Consider the following 21965-nt stretch of genomic DNA (forward strand, 5'->3'; position numbering starts at 1 on the left):
TCTGGATGTGGCTGAAAACTGCTCAGTGAATCTGGAGCCAGAGGTAAAACTCCACGACCCCTCTCCCTGTGTGGTTAAATATGCAGTAAATAGGGATATAATACTAAAACATAATGGTAATAATAATGTTTATTAGTGTCACAAGCAGGCTTACGTTAACACTACAATGAAGTTACTATAAAACTCCCCGAGTCGCCACACTGCGGCGGCTGTTCCGTACACTGAGGGAGAATTCAGAGTGTCCAATTCACCTAACAAGCACGTCTTTCTAGACTTGTGGGAGGAAATCGGAGCGCCCGGAGGAAATCCACACAGACAAGGGGAGAACCGACGGACTCCGCACACACAGTGACCCAAGCGGCAACTGAACCTGGGGCCCTGGCGCTGCAAAGCAACAGTGCTAAGTTCTGTGCTACCCTGCCACCCAAATCAGGAGTACCAACTACTGCGTACCACGCGCTGCATACCCCAAATCTGTACTCTTGCCCTCAGTTCTGTGACCTCTATGTTCATCATCCCCATCTGGGATGATCCATAACACAAAGGTGCAGTGTTAGAATGCGTTTAAAACCACAATTTCCCGGGAAGCTGAGGTAACGTGCAGTCTGGGGTCAGCAGCGTGCGATAGGCGAGAACTTTTCAGTGGACAAAATGCAGGCATTCAGATTCAGGTTCCTATTGCCTTCGAACAAGTGGGCACATTCATTTCAACTGAGGTCATATTGCAAATTGGCATTCAGGATTATGTTGCATTTGAATTTAAGGGCAGCACGGTAGCATAGCGGTTAGCGCAATTGCTTCACAACCCCCGGTTCCTAGGTTCGATTCCAAGCTGGGTCACTGTCTGTGCGGAGTCTGCACGTTCTCCCCGTGTGTGCGCGGGTTTCTTCCGGTTGCTCCGGTTTCCTCCCACAGTCCAAAGATGTGCAGGTTAGGTGGATTGGCCGTGCTAAATTGCCTTTGTGTCCAAAATTGCCCTCAGAGTTGGTTGAGTGGGGTTACTGGGTTATGGGGATAGGGTGGTGTGGGATTGCGTAGGGTGCTATTTCTAAGAGCCGGTGCAGACTCGATGGGCCGAATGGCCTCCTTCTGCACTGTAAATTCTATGAATTTAAGTTGCGGGTTAAGGGTGCGCTTAATTTAGTGCAATCATTGTTTTTTAAATGAAGAGTAGATTTAGATTAGGATTAGAGTTTGGTTTAGAATAGTAGTTATTTTTACATTTCGTGGGACCGTCATGTTTCACGTTAAAACGTAAGTTACAGTTTGAGTTTCTGTTCCAAGTGGGGTTCGGGCCAATGATATTATTGGGATTTCAGTTGCCATGCAGCTTTAGGATTACCATGATAGTTCAACGTCCAGCAATCATTCGCAATACATTTTCAGCCACGGTTCGGATAATTGCAGCTTTGGTTTTCATTCGGGATGACATCATTGCTGATATTCGTCTTGGAGTTACGGCTTGAGATCAGGTTTTGTTCCTTGTCCGGTTTGGTAGTAACAGTTTTTGCCGTTTGCGTTAGAGTTACTGTTAGGGTTCCGTTAGTTTTTGGAAAAAATGTAAGGTCGAGAAAGAGAGTCTGAGAGAAGCATGTCGACAGCAAGAGAGGCAATGCGGGGAGGACAAAGGAAACAATTTCTATTTTAATAATGGACTGAACCTAATGGTCCCATCCTGAACACTTCACAGAGAATCACAACAGCAACATTGCAGAACTGGACATAAAGGAAATGTCGTCAAATGCACGGAGATATTTTAAGGAATGTCTGAAAGGCGGTCAGAAAGTGTCACTGTGGTTTTGGGGGGAAAATCTAGACCTTCTGACACAGTGAGATGCAGGAATAAATCCATGGATGATGCAAAAAAAAGAAAAGGATGGACGTTTCAAGATCATTGTGTGGCGTTGCTGAGATCCAATGGCGAGCAGCGTGCAATAGAGTGAGAGGTGACTGGGCAGCGGTAGGCTTTGGACAAGGCAGCAAAGTTTGAATGAGTTCAAGGTTAGACAGGTTTAGGTCTGTGTTGAAAGCGTTGCAAAATGTATTTGTTCTCGAGTGCAATCTGAAATTTTAACCTAAATCATTGCCGTCATTGTGATGTGAAAGGATGGGAATCCGACTGGGGGGATTTAACATTCGATACTCCAGACATTGCGATTCACTTTTCCCGCAGGCAAGTCACCACCACCTTCTGATGGGCAACGAGGGAAGGACAATAAATGCTGGCCGAACCAGCGACGCTTATATCCCGTAAATGGAAGAACGTAAATCCTGAAATTGGGATCAAGGAGTCTATCGACCAGTTTGGAAAGAAGGATGAGCAGTTCCAGATCGAACAGCTGCTTGACTGGGGGCAGAACGTACACCAGTACTCAAGGGCGTTGGTTGAACCTTAGAGCCAAACAAAGGCAATATCGTGGATGCAGTTCCCTATCCAGCCCTGCAAGAGGCATTTGGTATCTGGCGCTGTCACGATTAGGATGGCTGCTTCAGCAGTCAATTCTTTCCAGATAAATATTCACTGCTCTTTGTCGTGTGTGGAAGTCTGAGAATGCATATAAGTCGCATGTGTTGGAAGCACTGGTGCACGTTACTGGGCTGCGTTCAGTTGATTCGTTTAGTTATAAATTTAATAATTGATGTAACCGGATAGATTACTGTGCTCTTGAGCTGTTTTCTGAAACTGGACTGAGTGGCCCCATAAATAAATGTGTTTGTGCAGCAACTTAAATGTTGCAGGGTTTCTCCGACTTCCCTAAATATAAATTCCGAGTTGCTGTAATCCCTGCTATTTTTGCCCGCAATGCGATTATATAAGAAATGAAAAACATACACCAACCATAGAAGTAAGAAGCTGCCGGATATGCTAAAGAGTAAAATCACAGATTTCTTTCTGCTCTCCATCTCTGGGTCACTGTCACTCTCTCTCTTGCTCTGACCCCTTAGTTGTTTACGGACTCGACTTGCCACTAAAATGTGTCTGACTGTCAGGGCGTTGAAGAACAGAATTAAAACGAATGGGAGCAATGGGGTTAATACAACACTAAAACAGTCATATCCTGCCTATGCAGGCTCAGTATAGTAGCTTGCCTTGACATAACAGAACCACGGCACATTGTTGATTATCACAAGAGGTTCAAGTGGAAAGTAGAAGGGGATGCTTTTCAAACAAATCAGAGTGCAAATTGTTGCTAGAATCACAGACGCCATTTTTTCAGTGCAATATTTAGCTTTCAGCTTCTGGCAACAGATTGCCACGAATCGGTCAAAGGTAAAAGTGACAGTGAACCAAACAGAACAGTCTGTAGCTGCAAGACGCAGGGCATTCATAACTCTGCACACATGCGTAATGTACAAGAAAGCCCATGGATAATAATAATTAACAATCTTCCACAAAATGAGATCAGTGATAATGAACGCTAGATCCCCCATTGCCATTGCCATCATGTAGCGAGTGGTGCAGGTCGAGAGGCCACACTTTCCCCGGGATAGGATCATAATCGCCACTAGATTAACTTGTTGGGAGCAAGAGAGAGAAGAGAATAAAGAGAGCAATGATTCACCAAATATTCAAAGTATCTGACGCAAACATGAGATCAGGGTTTTAGCAATAATGTTGGCTGGTTGCAGCCACACCATACAGTACAGTTTTAATAATCTCAACCAAACCAAACCCACCTCCAGTCCCACATCCACGATTAAAGGATTCCAATCGGAATCATGGGAAGGTATCCTCTGCTTGAATTCGGACTGGAAAGTAAATACCTCGTGAGGCTGGAAGTTACTCATTTCATTTGTTTTCCAGTTTTATGTGTGACAGGCCAGATTTGCCCGTTTTACTCAGACTTACCACAAAGACGCCAGGGGTGGGTGATTCAAACCAGGCGCCCAGCCCCAGCATAATTCCTGATGGAGCAGGACAGGCGGGATAAGAAGTAGAAAAACAGATATGCAGAATTATCTGCAAGAATCAGAACACACGTGCAACAGCAACACCTCGTGATTTTGCTAAATTATCGACTAAGGAGTAACATTTCAGGTCGAATATTCATATTTATCAGATGTCAAGGTTAGGAAATAGAATTCAGCACATAGGAGAAACAGAATTTCATGACAGCGATTTGTGAAGGGGAATTATTTACATGAAAACAGTTAAATGTCGATTTAATAAATTAATCAATGAAACTGTGCTGTTCTCCTCTTTGGTTGTCAATAAATAGCAAATATCCGTTTTTGCCAGTGCCGTAGAACACGAGATAAAACAAAAACATATTTCGATTGATGCACTTATCACCAACCTTCAGCAAAATGATTCCCCTTCGAAATGAATTACATTCGTAAAACACGGAAGCAGCTTCTTCCAATGAAAGAAAATTCTGGCGAAAAATCAAAACTGGACCTTCTTTATTTCCATTCCAATTAGTGACTCGCACCCGATTTGTTCCTACGCTGACACATACCCCAAGTACCTTACCACTGCGATCAGATAGCCCCCTCCAGTGAGTGCCCAACACTCGGGACAACTCCACTGTGACAGCTACATCCAGAAATACATTGCCTCCGTTTTCTGCGTTGGTCTCCATGTCACCAGCAGGCAGTTTTCCAGGAAAGTCAATACAAGTTGATACCTCATGGAACCTCTACATTCATGGGCGCACTGTAGCACAGTGGGTAGCACAGTTGATTCGCAGCACCAGGGTTCCAGGTTCGAGTTCCAGCTTGGGTCACTGTCTGTGTGGGGTCTGCACGTTCTCCCTGTGTCTGCGTGGATTTGTTTCGGGCGCCACGGTTTCCTCCCACAAGTCCCGAAAGACGGGCTGTTGTGTGAATTGGACATTTTCCCACGGTGAGCTAAAACAGGGGACAGAATGTGGCGACTCGGGGCTTTTCACAGTAACTTCATTGCAGTGTTAAAACTTGTGACAATAAAGATTATTATTATTCTCATTGGAACAATGTTGCAAAAAGTCAAATTTAAATCGGATCAACAAAACCGATACCAAAGCCCCACCCTCTTCATAACTGTCAGTATGCGACGTTATAATTCACAGAGTAAAGCCCGGGGGCCGCTCGCACACACGGCTGCTCGGGTACAAACACTTACCAGGAACACCGATGGCGGCAAGGGTAATGTTGTATATTTTCAGAATTGTGTCAGTCGGAAAATGCATTTTCTGCATGAAATGATCTATCCCTTTGTACCATAGAAAATGTCTGGGTTGAACACTAATTATATACTTTCCCAGGTCGGATCATTTATACACCGTGGAATCCCGCGGGGGGAGTAGCATGTAGCAACATTTATTTTCTGTTTGTAGAAACCGAAATGACATCATAGAACGTTTGCGCACCCCCATAGCATCCAGAACATCAAACATGTAAAGCCGGAGGACGGTGGATTTCTGGGATGCACTGTCTGAAATGGCGGAAGAGGAAGAATTATGCATCGCATGTTCAGGTAGACTTGTGGTCCTGCATACCAAGAGCTGGAAACGTGGAAGTAGGCTGAGTAGACCCTCCTCTGCCAGTGCAAAGATGTTGGTGTAAATATGTTCCTTGTGTGTCTTGGCCTTCCGGTGCTGATTGTTGTTCCCGACCAAGTGCTGCAAAGTGGCACTTTCCAGACCCAAGGACAATGTACTTAGGGTCGTTCTAAAGCATGGCCGCAGAGTCACAATGGGAAGCCTGGCTGGCTCCGTCCTTGAACCCAAAATACACCTTGTGACGGGAATCGTGTACACTCTCTCTAACCATATGGCTCACATTGAATTGACGCATTTAATGTCATATGTATCACAATTGTATTGAAGCACCTTAAAGTGCAACACGATCTTTGTGGGCAAATTAGGTGTCATTGCATGACCTGTAATGAAAAGTTTGATATTTCTTATGTTCCATTTTGGTACAAGAACAACTCAGATTGCAACGTAATCTAGGTAGAAAACATGAATGTCATTGGACTTTGGGCAATGACATTTGAATGTGTTTTTCGAGTTTTGTGAATAAGCATATAATTTGTCATACTGGATCAATTAATAAAACAGTCCTTAAACCAGGCCATGTGCCTGTATTCCTCACGTTTGTCTTAGAAATTGGCAGGGAACAAACATTGTGCAGGAAGAGGATTCAGATTTCGATTGGTGGGAGCAGAAAGCGAAAAGGTTCTTGTTGATCATTGCCATGGGTCATTCCCCGGATGTGCCTTCATGCGCGTAAAATTATTTGGTTGGAGGAGGTGAAAGAAACATGGAGAGTCTGATAATGCTTCCTCCAGGGAATGTATTAAGCCGCTCACAAATACCATGGACAGAAAGGTTACGCACTCTTTAACGTATAATCCAATTGTTCCTGAGCCATCCGCAGTTGGGGGGTGATAAATTCTGAATCATAGAATCAGAACATTTACAGCGTAGTGGAATGTCATGCGGACCATCATGTCAGCACCGGCTCCAGAATGAGCCATTCAACCAGTCATGTCTCTCTACCTTCGCCCATAATTGTTTGATTAATTCATGCTTTCCCTTGGTCACTTCTCCAATAGTGATAGCAAGTATTCACTTCCATACCCCCCCCCCCCCCGCCCCCCCACGTTACCCCTGCCTTATTCAGGACTCCTTCATTCAACACTGACCGGTTCCCCTTGAGGAATTACTAGTTTCCCCATCTAAATGGAGGGAAGTCTCAACGTGATTCAGTGCAGAGGGATCTGGGTGTCCTCGTGCACGATTCTCCGAACAGTATGTACAGCAAGTAATCATGAGGCAAATGGAATTATGGCCCTTTTAGCTAATGGGATGGAGTACAAAGTAGGGACGTGTTACTGGAAAATGTACAATGCGTCGATGAAACCGCATCTGGAGAAATGGGTAAAGTTTTGGCATCCCTTATTTGAGGAGGGATCTAGTTGCTTCAGTTGGGCAGGTGAGAGGAGACTCACTGGATTCTAGATGTAAGGAGTTTGTCATGTGAAGTAAGATTGAGCAGTTGAGGCCTATACTCTGTTGAGATTAGAGGAATGAGAGGAGGTCTAACGGAGATATATAAGATGATGAAATGAACTGATAAAGTCGAGGGGAGCGGATGCTTCCCCTTGTGGGATAATCCAGAATGAGGGGTCATAGTTTTAGGATAAGCGGTTCACTAACCCAGAGTGCAGTGCATGCCGGGACTTTGAGTAAATTCAAGGAGGATACAGGCGGGTTTTTATTTGGTAATGGGTTGCGGGGTTATGGAGAATGGGCAGGTGTTAAGTCAGAGTAGAGATCAGCCACCATGGTATCGAATGGCAGAGCGTGTTCGAAGATTTGAAAAGCCTCTTGTTGCAACGAGTTCTTGTGAAATTATGGTGTGGAGAATCCGGCGTTGGATTGGGGTGGGCACAGTAAGAAGTTTTACAAAACCATGTTATAGTCCAACAGGTTTGTTTCGAATCACTAGCTTTCGGAGCGCAGATCCTTCATCAGGTGAATGAAGAGGTGGATTCCATAAATAGATATATGGACAAATTCAATGATGCAAGATGATACTTTGAATGCGAGTCTTTGCAGGTAATTAAGTCTTTACAGGTCTAGACGGTGCGTCTGGGGAGAGGCATAATCACAGGTTAAAGAGGTGTGAATTGTCTGAAGCCAGTGCTGTTGGTAGGATTTCGGAAGCTCAGGCCAGATAGTAGGGGGTGAATGTAATGAGACATGACTCCAAGCTCCCCATTGGGGCCGTACTCTTGCGCACAGCAGAACTCGGCTATCAGTTTCTGCTTGGCGTTGTCACATATCCTAAAGGAAGTCATGGAGAGCGCTCACCCGAAGACCAGAGGCTGAATGTCCTTGACTGCTGAAATGTTCCACGGTTGGAAGGGAACATTCCTGCCTTGCAATTCTTGCTTAATGTCCGTTCGTCCGTTGTCGCAGCGTATGCTTGGTCTCGCCAATGTATCACGCCTCGGACATCATTTCCAGCACTGTATGATGCAGAGGACATTGGCCGAGTCATAAAAGTATGTACCGCATACCTTGATGGATGGTGTTCTCATGCGTAATGGAGGTACAAATTTCGATGATCTGGCAGGTATTACAGAGATTACCATGGCAGGGTTCTGTGGCGTTGTGGTCGCTGTACTCCTGAAGGCTGGGGTGTTTGCGTCAAACAATGGTCTGTTTGAGGTTGTGCGGTTGTTTGAAGACAAGGGGTTCTGGGGATGGCCTTGGCAAAATGTTAATCTTCGGCGATGACGTGTTGAAGGCTTTGAAGAAGATGTCGTAGTTTTTCCGCTCCGGGGATGTACTGGACGTCGAAGGGTGATTTGTCGGTTGCGTCCCGTGTTTGTCTTCTGACGAGGTCGCTGCGGTTTTTTGCTGTGGCACGTTGGAACTGTGGATCGATGAGTTGAGAGCCACATCCCATTCTTACAAGGGCGGCTTTCGGTGTTTGTAGATGCCAGTTTTGTTCCTCCTCGCCTGAGCAGATCCTTTGTACACGGAGGGCTTGTCCATAGGGGAGAGCTTCTTTGATGTGGTTCGGGTGGAAGTTGTAGAAAGAGCATCGTGTGGTTACCCGTGGGCTTGCGGTAAAGCGACGTGCTGAGGCCACCGTCCTTGATGGAGGTTAGTGTGTCCAAGAAGGCAACCAATTCTGGAGAGTAGTCCATGGTTAGTCTGGTAGTGGCATGGAACGTATTGATGTCATTCTGAGGGCAACTAAAAACATATATGTGATCAATCGCCTTCCAACTGATGGTGTGTGTCTCTGCTTTGGAAAGGCGTTGCTGCTTTCCGAATACGGTTGCCCATTGTTAGGTTCGTGTGTCAATGGTTGGGGTTTACAGCACTGCTTCTTTTCACCGGTGCAAAGATGAGCATCAAAATACCAGAGGGCAGGTAATTGGCGAGTGGCAATGAGATAATTCTGAACTTATTTTCTTCCCTACATGGAAAGGGCTTGCTGAACGCCGGTTTGCTCAGCACGGGGAAGGTGGGAGCACAGTGGTATTGTCTCTTGCTCTACAACTAATCCAAAGACCCAGGTTCATACTGTGAGGATCCGACTTCCAATCGCAACACTGTAAATGGGATTTGAGTTCAGTTGACAAACCGGAATGTATTTATTAAAAAATCACTTCCTTTGAGGAAGGAACTCTGCCGTCCATACCTGACCTGGCCAACATGTCACTCCAAATCGACAGAGATGTGGTTGGCTCCTTAATCGCCTCAGAAATGGATAAGCATACCATTCAGTTCAAGGACAATCAGCGATGTGCAGTAAATGTTTAGCGAGCTATCGTCACCGATATCCCATTCTTGCAATCAAAATTGGTCAAATGGTCATAAAGATTTGGACTAGTTAGTAAAACTGTGGGGACTTTACAAGTCATATCTCGATAAGTGGACAGGTATTCGTGGATAATTTTACAGTGACTATAAATTGATAGGAATCCGGGGATATGGGCAAGACAGGAATCGCAGGACATCATGATGTTCCTTTGGAGAGCCGGGGACGAGTCCAAGCGGTTTATTTTAGCGCCCTCATTATAATTTGATTCTGTAAATAGTTGAAAAGTTCTCAGCGAAAGTAAAAAAGAGTTTCCCTTGTTACGGATCCCAACTGCACGCAGCCAAGAATATTAGGAAGCACGTAGACTCTGAATGGCTGATTCAAATAAAGGGGTAAGTCCATTAATGCAGCCGTCACTTCTCCTCTGGTTTCCTTAATTATATTAAAAGCGGCTGCCCACAGGACTCAATAAAGTATTGATAGGCTACAGATCTCACTACCTCTGCCAGTAGGAGGGTGTGTGCAACAAAATGTATATTTTACTGAGTGTGATAACTCTCTTTGACGGTCAGAGACAATAAAACAACATGTTGTTCAGATTGCTTTTCTATTCTTGTCTTTCATTCTAACACAGTACGAAGTCTTACAACACCAGGTTCAAGTCCGACATGTTTGTTTCGATGTCACTAGCTTTCGGGGACTGCTCCTTCCTCAGGTGAATGAAGAGGTATGTTCCAGAAACATATATATAGAAAGATTCAAAGATGCCAGACAATGCTTGGAATGCGACCATTAGCAGGTGATTAAATCTTTACAGATCCAGAGATGTGGTAACCCAAGGTTAAAGAGGTGTGAATTGTGTCAAGCCAGGACAGCTGGTAGGATTTCGCAGGCCAAATGGTGGGGATGAATGTAATGCGACATGAATCCCAGTTCTCGGTTGAGGCCGCACTCATGTGAGAACTTGGCTATAAGTTTCTGCTCGGCGATTCTGCGTTGTCGCGCGTCCTGAAGGCCGCCTTGGACTTCAGGACTCCTGGCTCTTTTAGCCAGGCAATTCTCGAAAAAGGCTTAAAATGAAAGAGTGTTTAATGAAATGAAAATGAAATGAAAATTGCTTATTGTCACGAGTGGGCTTCAATTAAGTTACTGTGAAAAGCCCCTCGTCGCCACATTCCGGCGCCTGTTCGGGGACGCCGGAACGGCGCGGAAGTTGTTAGGCAAAGGGGAGGTTTCGCTTTTGTAAAGAACAGTTTTGAAGCAAGCGTGCCTTGAGTCAGAATGTTGAGTCATTGAGAGTCAGGAAGTGACTGTCACAAACCCAACTGGCAATAACCAGTCTCCAGGAAAGGGACTCGGTGGGCGGAGTATCAGAGTGAAGCGCCGAAGAGCAGCACAGCTCTGAACTCGCCCTGAATCCAGAGACGGAGCTGCTGATATGCTGTCCGGATTCAGAGAGTGGCGCAGGGCAAAGGAAGCAGCGGTTTCTTCTGGAGGAGAGGCACAGCATAAGAAGAGGAAATACGGGCAACACGGATCGAGAGGAGCAACACCGAAGGGGGAATGAGGTCACTACATGCAACATTACTCACAGCCCGGGTAGCTCAGTCGGTAGAGCATCAGGCTTTTAATTTGAGGGTCCAGGGTTCAAGTCCCTGTTCGGGCGATCATTTTAAATCCCGAGGATCGACGCTGGCCTGAACTCATCGAGTTAATCCACTGGGAAAGAAGCCCATCGGCCCATTGTGCCTCTGCTGCCCCTCAAACCCCTGTCTGTTCCAATCCCAGTTTCCAGCCAAGGACCGTCGCCTTTGCATTCCACGGTGTTCAAGGTTTCATCTATTCTCCTTTGTGTGAATAATACCATCATTACAAGGAGAAATCTCTGCCCATCGCTTTCAGATTGATACCAGAAATATTTGCGTTATGCTGATTTGTTATCATTTTTTTTCTGATTATGAGCTTTTAGGCGAGTTGAATCTGAATTCTGACATAATTGCTAATTTGCAAGTGCAGTTGGGGAGGGTTTAAACTAATGTGGCAGGGTAATGGGAACCGATGTAGGAAGTCAGTGGGGACGGAAACAAAAGGCAGGAAGTGAGAGTGTGTAAAGCAAGACCCGAGAAAGCAGGGCAGAGAGCAGGGAAAGTCGACATTAAACTGCATTTATTTCAATGCAAGGGGCCTGACGGGCAAAGCGGATGAACTCAGGGCATGGATGGGCACATGGGACTGGGATATTATAGCTATGACTGAAACATGGCTAAGGGAGGTGCAGGACTGGCAGCTCAATGTTCTGGGGTTCAGACGCTATAGAAAGGATAGAACAGGAGGTAAGAGAGGAGGGGGAGTGGCGTTTTTGATTAGGGAGCACATCTCGGCAGTACTTAGAGGGGATAAATCCGAGGGTTCGCCAACTGAGTCTGTATGGGTGGAACTGAAAAATAAGAAGGGAGAGATCACCTTGACAGGACTGTACTACAGGCTCCCAAATAGTCAGCGGGAAATTGAGGAGCAAATATGTAAGGAGATTACAGATAGCTGCAAGAAAAATAGGGTGGTAATAGTAGGGGACTTAAACTCTCCCAACATTGACTGGGACCGCCATAGCATTAGGGGCTTGGATGGAGGGAAACTTGTTGAGTGTATTCAGGAGGAATTTCTCATTCAGTATGTGGATGGACCGACTAGAGAGGGGGCAAAACTTGACCTCGTCTTGGGACATAAGGAAGGGCAAGTGACAGAAGTGTTAGTGAGGGATCACTTTGGGACAAGTGACCATAGCTCCATTAGTTTTAAGACAGCTATGGAGAATGATAGGTCTGGCCCAAGAGTTAAAATTCTTAATTGGGGCAAGGCCAATTTTGATGGTATCAGACAGGAACTTTCAGAGGTAGATTGGGAGAGACTTTTGGCAGGCAAAGGGACGGCTTGTAAATGGGAGGCTTTTAAAAATGTGTTAACCAGGGTTCAGGGTAAGCACATTCCCATTAGAGTGAAGGGCAAGGATGGTAGAAGTAGGGAACCCTGGATGACTCGAGATATTGAGATTTTGGTCAAAAAAAGAAGGAGGCATATGACGTACATAAACAACTGGGATCAAGTGGATCCCTTGAAGAGTATAGAGATTGTCGAAATAGTGTTAAGAGGGAAATCAGGAGGGCAAAAAGGGGACATGAAATTACTTTGGCAAATAATGCAAAGGAGAATCCAAAGAGCTTCTACAGATACATAAAGGGAAAAAGAGTAACTAGGGACAGAGTAGGGCCGCGTAAGGATCAACAAGGGCATCTATGTGCAGAGCCTCAAGAGTTGGGTGAGATCCTGAATGAATATTTCTCATTGGTATTCACGGTGGAGAAAGGCATGGATGTTAGGAAACTAAGGGAAATAAATAGAGATGTCTTGAGAAGTGTGCATATTACAGAGGAGGAGGTGCTGGAAGTCTTACAGCGCATCAAGGTAGATAAATCCCCAGGACCTGATGAAATGTATCCCAGGATGTTGTGGGAGGCTAGGGAGGAAATTGCAGGTCCCCTATCAGAGATATTTGAATCATCGGCAGCCACAGGTGAGGTGCCTGACGATTGGAGAGTAGCGAATGTTGTGCCCTTGTTGAAGAAGGGCAGCAGTGAAAAGCCTGGGAACTACAGACCGGTGAGCCTAACGTCTGTAGTAGATAAGTTGCTCGAAGGTATTCTGAGATACAGGATCTACAAGCACAGGATCTACAAGAGAGGCAAGGACTGATTCGGGGCAGTCAGCATGGCTTTGTGCGTGGAAAATCATGTCTCACAAATTTGATTGAGTTTATTGAGGGGGTGACCAAGAAGGTAGATGAGGGCAGTGCAGTAGACGTTGTCTACATGGACTTTAGCAAAGCCTTTGACAAGGTACCGCATGGTAGGTTGTTGCAGAAGGTTAAAGCTCACGGGATCCAGGTTGATGTTGCCAATTGGATTCAAAATTGGCTGGACGACAGAAGACAGAGGGTGGTTGTAGAGGGTTGTTTTTCAAACTGGAGGCCTGTGACCAGTGGTGTGCCTCAGGGATCGGTGCTGGGTCCACTGTTATTTGTGATTTATATTAATGATTTGGATGAGAAGTTAGGAGGCATGGTTAGTAAGTTTGCAGATGATACCAAGATTGGTGGCACAGTGGATAGTGAAGAAGGTTATCTAGGATTGCAACGGGATCTTGATCAATTAGGCCAGTGGGCCGACGAATGGCAGATGGAGTTTAATTTTGATAAATGTGAGGTGATGCATTTTACAGATCAAATCAGGCCAGTACCTACTCAGTTAATGGTATGGCGTTGGGGAGAGTTACAGAACAAAGAGATCTAGGAGTACAGGGTCATAGCTCCTTGAAGGTGGAGTCGCAGGTGGACAGGGTGGTGAAGAAGGCATTCAGCATGCTTGGTTTCATTGGTCAGAACATTGAATACAGGAGTTGGGACGTCTTGTTGAAGTTGTACAAGACATTGGTACACCCCCACTTGGGATGTTGTGTGCAGTTCAATCGTTAGAGCGTGGTGCTGATAACGCCAAGGTCGCGGGTTTGATCCTCGTACGGGTCCACAAAACAACTCTGTCACGAAGTGATCTGCTTGCCTCATATGTTTGCAGCCAACCTGACGTGTGCTACTGTCGCGGCATTATTACTGACCTGAGGCAGCGTAGGCTCCCTTTTATCTGCTTGACTCCTCTTGGATAATATTTGCCATTTTTTCATTCTTTTACATTTCTGCGCCACAAACGTGTCGGTAACATGTTTCCAAAGTTTCCTAGTCTACAGCGGTGACAACTCACGTCATTATGAACAATGTCTTACCTCCAATTACTGCAATTTTCAGGCAAATCTGCTCCAGGCAACGTTGGAAATAGCCACGCAACATGTCAGACGAGCCCACCATTCAGGACTGGAGTGAATTTGGAAACGGCATGGTCACTCCAGCCAACAATACATGCATGGCCGGTTAGCTCAGATGGTTTGAGCGTGGTGTTAATAACGCCAAGGTCGCGTGTTCAATCCCCGTACTGGCCAACGAAATAACCATATCGTGAAATAATTTCCACTTTTCCGGCAAGCTGGAGCGGCATTTTGACTCCGCTGCGCCGGCGCAGAGTCCCCTTTAACTGCTTGGCGCCTCTTGGACAGTATCTGCCTCTTTTTCTGAAAAACGATCGTTCTTTTACATTTCTGAGTCACAAATGTGTCCAACGTCTCCTAATCAATAGCGAACTCCTGCAGATGACAATTCACGTCGCTCTGAACTGTGCTTTACGTCACCTTCATTGCAATATTTCAGGCTAATCTGCTCCAGGCAGCGTTGCAAACAGCCACGGTACGATGTCACATCAGCCTACCTTGAAATTGCGGCAATGAATAGATCAGCAGCGCTGTGCAGGAATTACTAACCCTCTTGCCAGTAATTTGGCTCAAATGCTGCCACCTTCAACAAACCGATTGCTTAACATGCAGTCGTTTGCTGGCTACGCCAAATACATTTGATGCTTCGAAATGTATTTTTCTAAAAGCTGCACTACCCATTTATAATGTGGTGCTAATTACACTGATGTGGAGATGCGGGCGTTGGACTGGGGCGAGCACAGTAAGAAGTCTTACAACACCAGGTTAAAGTCCAACAGGTTTGTTCCGATGTCACTAGCTTCCGGAGCGCTGCTCCTTCCTCAGGTAATTACACTGAAACACGTCTGGAACGATCAAAATACCTTAAGGCGAGAGGTATGCTTGTTTGCAAATCTATTGCGAGGCGACGCATGATCTCCCGGTTAATGTTCTTAGCTTGTAAATCCCCGAACCATTTACCCCAATTTAAAATTCAGCCGGCTCATCATCATTTCGTGCTGAAGCAGCAGCCGTCCATTCGGACTAATGTGAGCGCCTGTCCTGCAATTGCAAATAATTCGCATGATGTTGCGATGCTGGCGCTGGATACAGAAAGAAGTGTGACAGCAACAAGAAGTGTGACAGCAACAGGTTTATTTGAAATCACAAGCTTTGGCAGCGCCGTCCCTTCATCAGTTGAAGTGATGAAGGACAACTTTACCTGATGAAGGCACAGCGCTGCCAAAGTTTACGATTTCAAATCAACCTGTTGGACTTTAATATGGTGTTGTGAGACTTCTTACTGAATAATCCGCACGCACTTTATTGCGGCACGGTTACATTTCGACTGGATTTTGAATTCACAGGGTCAGCTGCTTTTACTCATTCAATGAAGAAAGCCGCCCAAAGGCTTTTGCGGACAAGTACTGGAAATGTGAGCCGTAGCACATCCCGTGCTAGAATAATAACAATCTTTACTGTCACACGTAGGAGTACATTATAACTGCCTATAAGTTACTGTGAAATTTCGATCATAAAGATGAATACATGAGAAATTTGATGAGGAGAAAGTTTGCAGATTGGGCGATGCTCCAGGCACAATGTGTTCAACAATGCCGAAGCCAGCGTAAGTGTTGGTGAGAAGTCTGTCAGTTGGAAACGTGCAGAAAGTTCAAGGGAAAGCAAATCCTTACGGCTTGCTGGCAACCTAAAGGGTGGAATTTACAAAAGGCAAATTCGCCCGATCCAGCTTGTTCGCGATCAGTCAGGAAAGAAGACTCAATTCTCCATTCACGACTTGACTAAATTTCGAATGGACGTGGTCACACGAGGTCATCATCTGTATATGGCCGGTTAGCTCAATGGTTGGAGCGTGGTTCCAATAAAGCCAAGGACGAGGGACCGATCCTCGTGCGGGTCAACAAAACAACTCCGTCACGAAATGATCTGCTTGCTTCATATGTTTGCAGGCAACCTGCCCAGTGCTACGGTCGCGGCATTATAACTGACCTGAGACAGCTCAGGGTCCCTTTTATCTGCTTGACTCCTCTTGGATAATATCTGCCACATTTTCATTCTTTTACATTTCTGCGCCACAAACGTGTCGGTAACATGTTTCCAAAGTTTCCTAGTCTACAGCGATGACAATTCACGTCGTTCTGAACAATGTCTTACCTCCAATTCCTGCAATTTTCAGGCAAATCTGCTCCAGGCAATGTTGGAAATAGCCACGCAACATGTCAGACCAGCCCACCATTCAGAACTGGAGTGAATTTTGAAATGACATGGTCACTCCAGGCAACAACACATACATGGCCGATTAGCTCAGATGGTTAGAGCGTGGCGCTAATAATACAAAAGTCGCGAGTTCGATCCCCGTACTGGCACACGAAGTAACCATATATTGAAATGATCTCCACATTTCCGACAAGATGGAGCGGCATTTTAACTCCGCTGCGGCGGCGCAGAGTCCCGTTCAACTGCTTGGCGCCTCTTGGACAGTATCTGCCGCTTTTTCTGAGAAACTGTCGTTCTTTTACATTTCTGTGTCAATAATGTGTCCAACGTCTCCTAATCAATAGCGAACTCCTGCAGATGACAATTCACGTCGCTGTGAACTGTGTTTTACGTCTCCTTCATTGCAATATTTCAGGCGAATGTGCTCCAGGCAGCGTTGCAAATAGCCACGGTACGATGTCACATCAGCCGACCTTGAAATTGCGGCATTGAATAGATCAGCAGCGCTGTGCAGGAATTACTAACCCTCTTGCCAGTAATTTGGCTCAAATGCTGCCACCTTCAACAAACCGATTGCTTAACATGCAGTCGTTTGCTGACTACGCCGAATACATTTGATGCTTCGAAATTTATTTTTCAAAAAGCTGCACTACCCATTTATAATGTGGTGCTAATTACACTGATGTGGAGATGCGGGCGTTGGACTGGGGTGAGCACAGTAAGAAGTCTTAAACACTAGGTTAAAGTCCAACAGGTTTGTTCCGATGTCACTAGCTTCCGTAGCGCTGCTCCTTCCTCAGGTAATTACACCGAAACACGTCTGGAACGATCAAAATACCTTAAGGCGAGAAGTATACTTGTTTGCTAGTCTATTGAGAGGCGACGCATGATCTCCCGGTTAATGTCCTCAGCTTGTAAATCCCCGAACCATTTACCCCAATTCAAAATTCAGCTGGCTCATCATCATTTCGTGCTGAAGCAGCAGCCGTCCATTCGGACTAATGTGAGCGCCTGTCCTGCAATTGCAAATAATCTGCATGATGTTGAGATGCTGGCGCTGGATACAGAAAGAAGTGTGACAGCAACAAGAAGTGTGGCAGCAACAGGTTTATTTGAAACCACAAGCTTTGGCAGCGCCGTCCCTTCATCCGTTGAAGTGATGAAGGACCACTTTACCTGATGAAGGGACAGCGCTGCCAACGTTTACGATTTCAAATCAACCTGTTGGACTTCAATATGGTGTTGTGAGACTTCTTACTGAATAATCCGCACGCACTTTATTGCGGCACGGTTACATTTCGACTGGATTTTGAATTCACAGGGTCAGCTGCTTTTACTCTTTCAATGAAGAAAGCCGTCCAAAGGCTTTTGCGGACAAGTACTGGAAATGTGAACCTTAGCCCATCCCGTGCTAGAATAATAATAATCTTTACTGTCACAAGTAGGCGTACATTAACACTTCCTATAAGTTACTGTGAAATTTCGATCTTAAAGATGAATACATGAGAAATTTGATGAGAAGAAAGTTTGCAGATTGGGCGATGCTCCAGGCACAATGTGTTCAACAATGCCGAAGCCAGCGTAAGTGTTGGTGAGAAGTTTGTCAGTTGGAAACATGCAGAAAGTTCTAGCAGAAAGCAAATCCTTACGGCTTGCTGGCAACATAAAGGGTGGAATTTACAAAAGGCAAATTCGCCCAATCCAGCTTGTTCGCGATCAGTCAGGAAAGAATACTCAATTCTCCATTCAAGACTGGACTAAATTTGGAATCGACATGGTCACACGAGCTGATCATCCGTACATGGCCGTTAGCTCAATGGTTGGAGCGTGGTTCCAATCAAGCAAAGGTTGCGGGGACGATCATCGTACGGGCCAACAAAACAACTCAGTCACGAAATGATCTGCTTGCCTCATATGATTGCAGGCAACCTGCCCAGTGCTACTGTCGCGGCATTATTAATGACCTGAGGCAGCGCGGGATCCCTTTTATCTGCTTGACTCCTCTTGGATAATATCTGACACTTTTTCATTCTTTTACATTTCTGCGCCACAAACGTGTCGGTAACATGTTTCCAAGGTTTCCTAGTCTACGGCGATGACAATTCACGTCATTCTGAACAATGTCTTACCTCCAATTCCTGCAATTTTCAAGCAAATCTGCTCCAGGCAGCTTTGGAAATAGCCACGGAACATGTCAGACCAGCCCACCATTCAGGACTGGAGTGAATTTGGAAACGGCATGGTCACTCCAGCCAAAAATGCATACATGGGCGGTTAGCTCAGATGGTTAGACCGTCTTGCTAATAACGCCAAGGTCGCGGGTTCGATCCCCGTACTGGCCAACGAAGTAACCACATCGTGAAATAATCTCCACTTTTCCGGCAAGCTGGAGCGGCATTTTGACTCCGCTGCAGCGTCTCAGAGTCCCCTTTAACTGCTTGGCGCCTCTTGGACAGTATATGCCGCTTTTTCTGAGAAACTGTCGTTCTTTTACATTTCTGTGTCAATAATGTGTCCAACATCTCCTAATCAATAGCGAACTCCTGCAGATGACAATTCACGTCGCTATGAACTGTGTTTTACGTCTCCTTCATTGCAATATTTCAGGCGAGTCTGCTCCAGGCAGCGTTGCAAATAGCCACCGTACGATGTCACATCAGCCTACCTTGAAATTGCGGCATTGAATAGATCAGCAGCGCTGTGCAGGAATTATTAACCCTTTTGCCAGTAATTTGGATCAAATGCTGCCACCTTCAACAAACCGATTGCTTAACATGCAGTCGTTTGCTGGCTATGCCAAATACATTTGATGCTTCGAAATGTCTTTTTCAAAAAGCTGCACTACCCATTTGTAATGTGGTGCTAATTCCACTGATGTGGAGATGCGGGCGTTGGACTGGGGTGAGCACAGTAAGAAGTCTTACAACACCAGGTTAAAGTCCAACAGGTTTGTTCCGATGTCACTAGCTTCCGGAGCGCTGCTCCTTCCTCAGATAATTACACTGAAACACGTCTGGAACGATCAAAATACCTTAAGGCGAGAAGCATACTTGTTTGCAAATCTATTGCGAGGCGACGCATGATCTCCCGATTAATGTCCTTAGTTGTAAATCCCCGAACCATTTACCCCAATTTAAAATTCAGCTGGCTCATCATCATTTCGTGCTGAAGCAGCAGCCGTCAATTCGGACTAATGTGAGCGCCTGTCCTGCAATTGCAAATAATTTGCATGATGTTGAGATGCTGGCGCTGGATACAGAAAGAAGTGTGACAGCAGCAGGTTTTTTTGAAATAACAAGCTTTGGCAGCGCCGTCCCTTCATTAGTTGAAGTGATGAAGGACCACTTTACCTGATGAAGGCACAGCGCTGCCAAAGTTTACGATTTCAAATCAACCTGTTGGACTTTAATATGGTGCTGTGAGACTTCTTACTGAATAATCCGCACGCACTTTATTGCGGCACGGTTACATTTCGACTGAATTTTGAATTCACAGGGTCAGCTGCTTTGACTCTTTCAATGAAGAAAGCCGTCCAAAGGCTTTTGCGGACAAGTACTGGAAATGTGAGCCGTAGCACATCACGTGCTAGAATAATAACAATATTTACTGTCACAAGTAAGCGTACATTAACACTGCCAATAGGTTACTGTGAAATTTCGATCATAAAGATGAATACATGAGAAATTTGATGAGGAGGAAGTTTGCAGATTGGGCGATGCTCCAGGCACAATGTGTTCAACAATGCCGAAGCCAGTGTAAGTGTTGGTGAGAAGTTTGTCAGTTGGAAACGTGCAGAAAGTTCAAGGGGAAAGCAAATCCTTACGGCTTGCTGGCAACCTAAAGGGTGGAATTTACAAAAGGCAAATTCGCCCAATCCAGCTTGTTCGCGATCAGTCAGGAAAGAATACTCAATTCTCCATTCACGACTGGACTAAATTTGGAATCGACATGGTCTCACGAGGTGATCATCCGTACATGGCCGTTAGCTCAATGGTTGGAGCGTGGTTCCAACACAGCCAAGATTGCGGGGTCAATCCTCGTACGGGTCAACAAAACAACTCAGTCACGAAATGATCTGCTTGCCTCATATTTTTGCAGGCAACCTGCCCAGTGCTACTGTCGCGGCATTATTACTGACCTGAGGCAGCGCGGGATCCCTTTTATCTGCTTGACTCCTCTTGGATAATATCTGACACTTTTTCATTCTTTTACATTTCTGCGCCACAAACGTATCGGTAACATGTTTCCAAGGTTTCCTAGTCTACAGCGATGACAATTCACGTCATTCTGAACAATGTCTTACCTCCAATTCCTGCAATTTTCAAGCAAATCTGCTCCAGGCAACGTTCGAAAGAGCCACCCAACATGTCAGACGAGCCCACCATTCAGGACTGGAGTGAATTTGGAAACGGCATGGTCACTCCAGCCATAAATGCATACATGGCCGGTTAGCTCAGATGGTTAGAGCGTGGTGCTAATAACGCCAAGGTCTCGGGTTCGATCCCCGTACTGGCCAACGAAGTAACCACATCGTGAAATAATCTCCACATTTCCGGCTAGCTAGAGCGGCATTTTGACTCCACTGCGGAGGCGCAGAGTCCCCTTTAACTGCTTGGCGCCTCTTGGACAGTATCTGCCACTTTTTCTGAGAAACTGTCCTTCTTTTACATTTATGTGTCACAAATGTGTCCAACGTCTCCTAATCAATAGCGAACTCCTGCAGATGACAATTCACGTCGCTGTGAACTGTGTTTTACGTCTCCTTCATTGCAATATTTCAGGCGAATCTGCTCCAGGCAGCATTGCAAATAGCCACGGTACCATGTCATATCAGTCTACCTTTCAATGAAGAAAGCCGCCCAAAGGCTTTTGCGGACAAGTACTGGAAATGTGAGCCGTAGCACATCCCGTGCTAGAATAATAATAATCTTTACTGTCACAAGTAGGGGGGTTTAAACTAATGCAGCAGGGGCATGGGAACCTGGATTGTAGTTTTAGGGTAAGGGAGAATGAGAGTATAGAGGTCAGGAGCACAGATTTGACGTCGCAGGAGGGGGCCAGCGTTCAGGTAGGTGGTTTGAAGTGTGTCTACTTCAATGCCAGGAGTATACGAAACAAGGTAGGGGAACTGGCAGCGTGGGTTGGTACCTGGGACTTCGATATTGTGGCCATTTCGGAGACATGGATAGAGCAGGGACAGGAATGGATGTTGCAGGTTCCGGGGTTTAGGTGTTTTAGTAAGCTCAGAGAAGGAGGCAAAAGAGGGGGAGGTGTGGCGCTGCTAGTCAAGAGCAGTATTACGGTGGCAGAGAGGATGCTAGATGGGGACTCTTCCGAGGTAGTATTGGCTGAAGTTAGAAACAGGAAAGGAGAGGTCACCCTGTTGGGAGTTTTTTATAGGCCTCCTAATAGTTCTTGGGATGTAGAGGAAAGGATGGCGAAGATGATTCTGGATATGAGCGAAAGTAACAGGGTAGTTATTATGGGAGACTTTAACTTTCCAAATATTGACTGGAAAATATATAGTTCGAGTACAATAGATGGGTCGTTTTTTGTACAGTGTGTGCAGGAGGGTTTCCTGAAACAATATGTTGACAGGCCAACAA

General features: G+C 45.6%; 3 non-coding genes across 3 annotated transcripts; all 3 read left to right on the top strand.

The window, feature by feature from the left end:
• The first annotated feature begins 10863 nt into the window (after window positions 1-10863).
• On the top strand, window positions 10864-10936 carry trnak-uuu (transfer RNA lysine (anticodon UUU)). The gene has a single exon. It is a non-coding gene; the product is annotated as a tRNA-Lys (tRNA).
• Window positions 10937-14242: 3306 nt separating this feature from the next.
• trnai-aau (transfer RNA isoleucine (anticodon AAU)) lies at window positions 14243-14316 on the top strand. The gene has a single exon. It is a non-coding gene; the product is annotated as a tRNA-Ile (tRNA).
• Window positions 14317-20801: 6485 nt separating this feature from the next.
• trnai-aau (transfer RNA isoleucine (anticodon AAU)) lies at window positions 20802-20875 on the top strand. Its single transcript has one exon. It is a non-coding gene; the product is annotated as a tRNA-Ile (tRNA).
• Window positions 20876-21965: the final 1090 nt, after the last annotated feature.

Source organism: Scyliorhinus torazame, chromosome 4, assembly GCF_047496885.1.
Source record: "Scyliorhinus torazame isolate Kashiwa2021f chromosome 4, sScyTor2.1, whole genome shotgun sequence".
NCBI lineage: Eukaryota > Metazoa > Chordata > Chondrichthyes > Carcharhiniformes > Scyliorhinidae > Scyliorhinus > Scyliorhinus torazame.